The sequence below is a fragment of the Myodes glareolus genome, chromosome 22 (assembly GCF_982192425.1).
Source record: "Myodes glareolus chromosome 22, mMyoGla1.1, whole genome shotgun sequence".
Taxonomy (NCBI): Eukaryota; Metazoa; Chordata; class Mammalia; order Rodentia; family Cricetidae; genus Myodes; species Myodes glareolus.
In genome coordinates, this window is record NC_142047.1 from 50,953,341 (window position 1) to 50,962,198 (window position 8,858).

The window sequence follows — 8,858 nt, forward strand, 5'->3', positions numbered from 1 at the left end:
AAGGTCACTTCCTGTCCGTTTCTCTGGTGTTCCGGCGAGCTGCCGACTCCACGAGTATTTTGGGTCCGCCTTGCCGGCGCATCTTGGGACGATTTAGTACGCGGCTGCTCCTGGATATACTAGCTCAGTGGGGCCCTCTAGACTGGAGCAAGTGGGCTTCTGGGCGTCTCATATCCCTAGAGAAATTTCCGTGCATTTAAGGGATTTCTGACCCAAGTTAAGGCAGCCCCATTCTCTACCCCATGTAAAATGTGCCAGTCATTGTCAGACTCTCGAGGCACTGCCCTGAGCGAGAGAACAGCCCTTGCCCTTCTGCCGGCGTGGCTCCGCTGACCCACATGTCTCTCCAAGGGGAGGCCGGGACTGATAAGGTCAATATACCCAACCAACGGTGCTCAATTTATAGTATGAGAAATATGTGGTAGGAAAATATGCTCCAGAATTTGACTCAAATGGCAGAGTGGAAGACAGATCCTGCGGTTTGAAAAGGCAGAAAGGAAATGCTCATTGCCTAGAGGGTGTAATCTTTAGGCTGTACTCAAGGAATGCCGCAAAATAAGGATAAGGGCAAGCAAAATATCGGCAAAGGGAATACAAATGAACTTCCTTCTCCATGGGAACGCCGCCAAAGCACCGCCTTTAAAGAAACTGGCTTGAATCTGGCAACCACTAATCACTGAAGCGCTGAGGAAGCATGAGCTCCCAACTCACTCAAGATTTTTCTGTAAACCTAGTTCTTTTATTTTTTTTTTTTTATTTTTGAGACAGGGTTTCTCTGTAGTTTTTGGTGCCTGTCCTGGAACTAGCTCTTGTAGACCAGGCTGGCCTCGAACTCACAGAGATCCACCTGCCTCTGCCTCCCAAGTGCTGGGATTAAAGGCGTGCGCCACCACCGCCCGGCTTGTTAAACCTAGTTCTTAAGAAGGAAAAAAAAAATGCTTTTGGAAAAAAAAAATAATGGCGCTGTGTGATTTTTTTCCGAGAGATTCCCAGAAACAGCTTTTTACCCCAAATAGGACGTCAAAAGATAAAAGAAATGCGTTCATTTTGGCAGCAGATACACTAGAATTGGAGCAATGCAGGGATTATCATGACCCCAAGAAAGGACGACATTCTAATTCATGAAGCGTTCCATATTTTTCTTTTTTATCCTTTTTTTATATATTTTTTCCATGGTTCATGGAGGTCACTCATGAACCCAGAAGTTTATTAACATTCAGCAAATGAAATATACCTTGTAACATACAGGCAATTATCAAGATATCCAGATTTCAGTGAGTACTAGGGATGGAGAGGTCACGAGGCAGATGATTCCGTGATGTCTCAGGAATGGGAAAGGGGAGCTCAGGCACAACAAAGAGCTCCACTCCCCTTTCTCTACTGGAAGAGAGAACTCTTAACCATGGAGTAAGGATGTACTGCAATTCCTAAAATCTTTCTGTTTCCCCCAGCCATTTTATTTAACATGACCTAAATATACATTCCTGGTTTACCCCAACCCTTCCCCACCCCCATATATAGGAGGGAAAATAATCACCAATAGTAATAGGAATAATTAAAAGCCCCCTCTTAATAAACCCAACCTCACAAATATACATGCCATGTGGATTTTCTTCTTTGGAATGATTATAGGATGGAGAAACCATAGATCAAGCCACCCAGCCATCATGGTAACTAACAGTCACCATTCCCAAAAGTGCCATCCTGGCTAAAGAGGCGGCTCGGCCATTAAAGGCTAAGGCTTAAAAACCAAAACGCAAGATTTCGGTTTCTAAAAGTACCATCCACTTGTGAGTTGGAACAGGGAAGAGAAGAAGGAGGTAGGAGGGGGGGAAGATTCTCCCAACATAGCAAGAGCGAGTAAGGAATTACCTAATGTCTTTTCTGGACAATGTCACAATCTACTAAGTTCCTGGTAAGTACCATTCAGGGGTTTCCTCAAGGAGACGAACAATTCCTAGTGTTTCAAATATCATTGTCAACTGTCATCCCAACTCTCTTGGTGAAGAGTGTACCCAAATGCTCCTTTGGGGAAACTTAATGCAGCCAGTCACACAATGTGGACACGATGCTTTGCAAACGGAGGCATAAACCATAAAGAAAGGGAACGTTCCATATTTTTTAAGGCTGAAGTTGAGATTGTTATCCTCAGAAAGCTCTTCTGGGCTAGAACCTGTCTGTAGTACTGGCCTTGGACTGCATCCCCAACAGCCGCACCTCACTGCTCCCAAAGGAAAAGCCAATCAGGATGGTGTCTTTGCTCCCTCTTCAGACCTGTGAAAGGGAGAGCAGATTCCCCATGGAAGATGTAGAGGGATCTGAAAGAGGCAGGGATTGATGCTTTTATGGTCTGGAAGAATCTCTGCGCTAAGTTGGAAAGCTCTTGGGTGATACGGGTCACAGGGATTCACAAGAGGTTGAAATTTTCCTTACCAGGACCAGGGTTTTTTTTTTGGGGGGGGGTTATTGTTGTTATTTGTTTGCTTGTTTTTTTGAGACAGGGTTTCTCTGTGTAGCTCTGGCTGTGCTGGAACTCACTCTGTAGACCAGACTAACAATGAACTCAAGAGATCCACTTGCCTCTGCCTCCTGAGTGCTGAGATGGGAATAGCATGCCTGGAGGACAGAGTTCCACTACAAATGAGAGAAAAAAAAGAGGTGGAACCAGAGGAAGGCTCCCATGGTCTCCAGCATTGCTTGCAGATCCTGTGTGATGGCAGTGGGAAAATAAATAAATAAATAAATAAATACAGTTACCTGATTAGACAGAGACAGCAATTCAGGCTGAGTCTCTAGACATCATCTTCATTGTAGCAACAGATTGTATCCTGCCCATTGCCCGGGGGAACATTATGTCCCCTTCTGTCCCGTTCTGTCCCCTTATGTTGTCTCCTTAAAAACATTCCTTATCCTCCCTGACTTTTATAAGAATATTAGGTAACTTCCAAGCAGCAGTACAGAGGGCATCATGTCAGTACGCGGTATAGAACCGCACTCCCTCTTCAGGCCTGTAGAAGGGAGCGTGTATTCCCTGTGGAAGATTTAGAGAGATCTGGAAGCAGCCGAGATTAATGGTCTTATTATCTGAAAGACTCTCAGCGCTAAACTGGAGAGCTCTGGTAATACATGTCACAGTGATTCACAGGAGGTGGAAATTTTCAGTGCCGAGGAGGAAGTGGAATAGAACAGCTAAAGTGAGATCAGAATCCTAAAATAGTGGAAATATTAAGTACCAAGTCCTATTTTAGTAAAATTCTTACTTTTGAAAATTTAATAGCTTGTCTTAAATGTAATGTCACTTTTAGACTCTTTGATGTAGGTGGCCAGGCGCCCTCTGCTGCCTTCAACTTGAAGTTCAGAGAAGGAAAAAGTCCATTCCTAATAGGGGGCTTGAAGGAGAAGGTAACTGACTGCTAACCGCCTTCACCACAAATAACCAAGGTGACTGGAGGGGTTGAGTCACTTCAATTAACATTTACTGTTATTTACATTAATTAATTGTATTAATGTAATTGTATTTACATTAATACAATTAACATTCTACAGGGTGAGAAATCATTCCAGACTACAGGAGGCACACCAGAGAGCAGGCTTACTCCTGTCCAGACAGACAAACATAAAGACACCCGCCAAAGAAGTCAAGTGCAAATAAATCAAGTCTTATTCTTATGCAAATAAGAATGGGGGCTGGTGGGGATAGAGAGATGGCTCAGCAGCTAAGAACGCTGGGGCAGTACCCCCCTCCCCACACACACACACCAGCACCCATATGGTGGCTCAAAACCATCTAGCGCCCACTCCTGGCTTCTTCAGGCACTGCATGTTTAGCATGTGGCTCATAGACATGCATGCAGGCAAAGCACTCATACACATAAAACAAGAATAAGTAAAATAAAAAAGAGGGGCTAGAGAAATGGCTCAGAGGTTAAGAGCATTGGCTGTTCTTCCAAAGGTCCTGAACTCAGTTCCCAGCAACCACATGGTGACTCGCAACCATCTAGAGTGAGATCTGGTGACCTCTTCTGATGTGCAGGCAGAACACTGTATACATAATAAATAAATAAATCTTTAAGAATAAATAAATAAATAGAAGAAACCAGGAAGTGGTGGTGCACACCTTTAATCCCAGCACTCAGGAGGCAGAGGTAGGTGAATCTTTCACTTAAAGGCCAGCCTGGTTTATAGAGCAAATTCCATAAGAGCGAGCCAGAGCTACACAGAGAAACCCTGTCTCAAAAAAAAAAAAAGAAAAGAAAAGAAAGAAAGAAAAAGAGAAAGAAAAAAGAAAAGAAAAGAAAAGGAAATAAAAAGAAAAGAAAAAATGAATGAAAGGAAGGAAGGAAAGAAATAAAGGGTAGAGAGTGATGGAATGCAAAGAGAAAGCCACACGATAGATGTTGTGTCTCAATTTCTAGTTGTTTGGGGTGGAGGGACGTAAATCCATCTTGGCATCACCCTGAAAGCTAAATCCTTCCTCTTCAGGGCATTACTTAATGACCTGCTCTCTGGAGATCTTTTTTGTTATCCCCGGGCCCTGTGCTAGGCAAGTTCTCTCCCACTAACCACTAACCTACATCCTAGCCCTGTCTCCTTATCTTTTTGTTACTCATCTCTAATCCCTGCTTCTGTAGTTGGAAAATGCACTCTGTTGCTCCAGGTCTGCTCCAGGTGAGTTTGAGGATGTTTGCTGTACTCTTGGAATGATGGATTCTGCCACGGAGTTCTGCCACTGTCATGTGTAGTTGATCGATTAACTGATCGATTAGAAATTCATTGTTTAGACTTTCCAGGGTAGTGGTCCTCAACCTTCCAATGCAGCAACCTTTAACACAGTTCCTCATGTTGTGGGGACTCCCAACCATAAAATTATTTCCATTGCTACTTCATAACTGTAATTTTGCTACAGTTATGAATTGCAATGAAAACATCTGTGTTTTCTGATGGTCTTAGGTGACCCCTGTAAAAGGGTCGCCAAAGGTTTGAGGCCCACAGGTTGAGAAACACTCTTCTATGGCCTTATATATTATTGTTGACTTCTTCTACTTGTTTGAGTCAAACCCGGAGAGGGGAATATTCCCAACCCTAGAAAAGATTTATGTAGCTATTTTTGTAAACAATAAACTACATGTGCCTAAAATATGCACACGTGGATATGCTGGAGCAGGTAGATGCTGAGAAACAGGAGGGACCCACCTTTGACCCTGCCTTTAGGGAGGACACACCAGCTCGGGCTGGGGAATGGATGGAGGAGAATAAGCAAAGAATTCTTTTTTTAAAAAAAAGATTTATTTATTTATTTTTATTATGTATACAACATTCTGCCTCCATGTATGCCTGTGCACCAGAAGAGGGCACCAGATCTTATTTCAGATGGTTGTGAGCCACCATGTGATTGCTGGGAATTGAACTCAGGACCTTTGGAAGAGCAGCCAGTGGTCTTAACTACTGAGCCATCTCTCCAGCCCCTAAGCAAAGAATTCTTGAGCCCTGGAATTCCAAATTGGAAGCCTAGGTGCAAGTGGGTCATCTCTTGTTTCTTTTTAAAGGTTTATCTTTCATTTTTACGTATGTGTGTGGATGTGTGTGCAGTTCTGAAGAAGTCCAGAGGGGATATTAGATCTGCAGGAGCTGGAGTTACAGGTGGTTGTGAGCCACCAGACAGAGGGCTGGAATGGAGCTCGTATCTCTGCAGGAACAGCGTACACTCCCAACCACCGAGCCACCTCTCTGACCCCAGGTATGTCCTCTTTTTAATGGACATTTTCAAACTTCCTGGCCCAGGGCTACCTGTGCTTTCCTTCTAAATAAAAGAAAAAGACAACAAATAAATAAAAGTGTAGAATTAAATATACATTGGCAATATGTACGTTATGAGGCCACCACCACAGCAGCAAAACACTCCTGTCCCCCATACACTTCTCTAGTCTCTTCTTCCCTTCTGCATCCCTACCCCAGTGCTCGCTGGTAGGGATTGCTTACCATCTCCAGGGTTTTAGTCACAGAATCAATCATAAAGTGACTCTGTCTTCTTTCCCTGAACCTAATTCTTTGGAGAGTTGCTTGCTTCTATGACTATTTTTGAAATTATATGCATGTATTCTCATTCCTGCCCCCTCTCATGATAGGAACCAAACTCAAGGCCTCCTAGGCTAGACTAGACAAATCCTCTGCCACTGAGTAACACCCCAGCCTAATGAATTCTTTTCTGGGCGCAGATAGACCATACCTCATCATTGATGATGATGATCAATGACACAACAAAGCACCTGACATGGATCTGAGCCGCTTTTTTTCTTTTTTGTAATATTTGTTTATTTATTATGTATACAATATTCTGCCTACAGTCCAGAAGAGGGCACCAGACCTCATTACAGATGGTTGTGAGCCACCATGTGATTGCTGGGAATTGAACTCAGGAGATGCTCAGGAACTCAGGAACGCAGGCAATGCTCTTAAACACTGAGCCACTCCAGCCCCTCCGAGCTGCTTTCAACTTGAGGGTGTTACGAAAGTCTCTGCTTTGAACAGTCTGGGTCTGACTCTTACAACCATGTGGTTTCGTTTCCCTTGGGCGAGTGCTTAGGAGCAGAGCAGCTAGGTCACAGCTCGCTGGAGGTGTGTGTATCATCTTTTAACTGCCCAACCATTTTTCCAATGTCGATCGTACCACACGTTACGTCCGCGGCAGCAGCAGTGGGCAGTCCATCCTGTGCACACCGTTGTCTCTCACCATAGTGGGAGTCTGTCTGTCTTTCCTAATGAGTGAGGACCCTGCTTGTTCTTCATTTGGAAATGATATTTTTCGTATGTAGTTAAGACATACTTGTCTTTAATTTTGTAAAGTGTAGAAAAACAAAGCAAAGCAATGAAGGAAACTTTAAGTCACTTATGGGCTACTCTCCCATCCTGAGCAAACTTCTAACTGGGGAGCACATCCTGCTGGTGCTGAGCAGGGCCCTTCACTGTGCTTTCATTCTGCTCAAGGATGCTAGGACCCTCCTTTAGCCTTATGTTATTTGCTTTTATTATATGTTTTCTTTTTTCTCAGCTGGACATGGAACCCCGATCCTCACACATGTCAGACAAAGGCTCAAACTTCAAGCCAAGTCCTCTCAACTCCACCTCCTCAGAGCTTGCTGTGTTCCTGAATTCCTTATCAGGAAGTTGCGGGTCAAGGCCTGGTAGGATGCCAAGACAAGCAGAGGAAACAACAAAACCTAGAAGATAGCACAGACCATGCAAAGAGGCGCTGGAGCCGCCAACGCAGGTGAGCTCTGTCTGGTACTGCACACGGCACTGGGAGGTGGAGGCAGGAAGAGGATCAGGATTCAGAATCATCATTAGCTCCATAGAGAACCAGAGACCATCCTGGGATGGATGAGAGGCAGGCATGGCTTCCAGTCATCCCCCACTGCACCCTGCCTTCTGCACTGCCCTCGGCTTCCAGGACCTGTCATCAGGTTCTGGACTGTCCTGATCTAACAGGAGTGTCACAGTTTCTCTCACTCCTATTTAAATTTGCATTTTCCTATGCAGTGTATAAACTGCCTGTGTGGTGGTGTGCTGGCTGGTTTACGTCATCGACACACAAGCTAGAGTCATCCGAAAGGAGGGAACCTCAGTTGAGAAACTGCTGCCATAAGATCCAGCTATGAGGCATTTTCTTAATTAATGATCGAACTGGGAGGGCTCTGCCCATTTTGGGTGGTGCCATCTCTGGGCTTTTGGTCCTGGTTTTTATAAGAAAGCGGGCTGAGCAAGCCATGAGGAGCAAGCCAGTCAGCAACCCCTCCATGACCTCTGCATCAGCTCCCGCCTCCAGGCTCCTGACCTGTTTAAGTTCCTGCCCCGACTTCCTTTTAGGATGAACAGAGACAAGGAACTGTGAGCCAAGCAAACCCTCGCCTGCCCTAAGTGCTCTTTGGTCCTGGTGTTTGTCAGAGCCATAGAAACCCTAAGACACTCGGGAAAACATGTGATTCATACACTTATATCGACTGTCTGCCTCTATCAGTGTTGGAGGGCCCCTTGGGAGGCTGGGGAGTTGAACTGATTTTGGTGGGATGTAAGAGGCCAGCAGAGGGAACAAGAGGCTTTGACATACCTGGCAATGATGTCACCTGTGCCTCCATGTTGCCCAGAGCAATGACGCTACACTGAAACAGTGGTATTTCCAGGGGCCACCCCCAAGCCCCTCTGTGCTACTCCTTACCTGTCTCCTCAGACAGAGACAGGACAGACAGACCACAAAGAGAAGGAAGCAGAGGATATGAGCTACGAATCAGGAAGAGAGCTGATGCCAAGATCTTCTTTTTAAAAGCGATTTCTACTTTTTTTTGTCGTGTGTGTGTGCACGTGCATGCACACCACAGCGTGTGTATGGAATTCAGAGGACAGCTTGCTGGAGCTGGCTTTCTTCTTCCGCCATGTGGGTCCTGAGCTCGGGCTGTCAGGCTTGGTGACAAGCACCTTCAACTGCTGAGCCATCTTCCCAACCCAATATCAAACTCTTTTTTGTTTGTTTGTTTGTTTGTTTTTTGTTTTTCGAGACAGGGTTTCTCTGTAGCTTTGGAGCCTGTCCTGGAATTAGCTCTGTAGACCAGGCTGGCCTCGAACTCACAAAGATCCACCTGTCTCTGCCTTCCGCGTACTGGGATTAAAGGGGTGCACCACCAACGCCCGGCAATACCAAACTCTTTAACAGAGCTATTAAAGGTCAGAATCACTGATTTGTATTGAGACTACTATTAGGAATAAATCTGGGTCCTATAAAGAAAGGACCAACACTCCAACTGAACTGTCCCAACAAGTCAAAGCTTTGCTTTTGCTCAAAATGGTTCCAGGAAGAGCAAGCGCCC

At 45.0% G+C, this 8,858-nt stretch overlaps 1 non-coding gene across 1 annotated transcript; it reads left to right on the plus strand.

The window, feature by feature from the left end:
* The first annotated feature begins 1,038 nt into the window (after positions 1 to 1,038).
* On the plus strand, positions 1,039 to 1,141 carry LOC146890191 (U6 spliceosomal RNA). Its single transcript, XR_014999231.1, has one exon. It is a non-coding gene; the product is annotated as a U6 spliceosomal RNA (small nuclear RNA).
* The last annotated feature ends 7,717 nt before the right edge of the window (positions 1,142 to 8,858 follow it).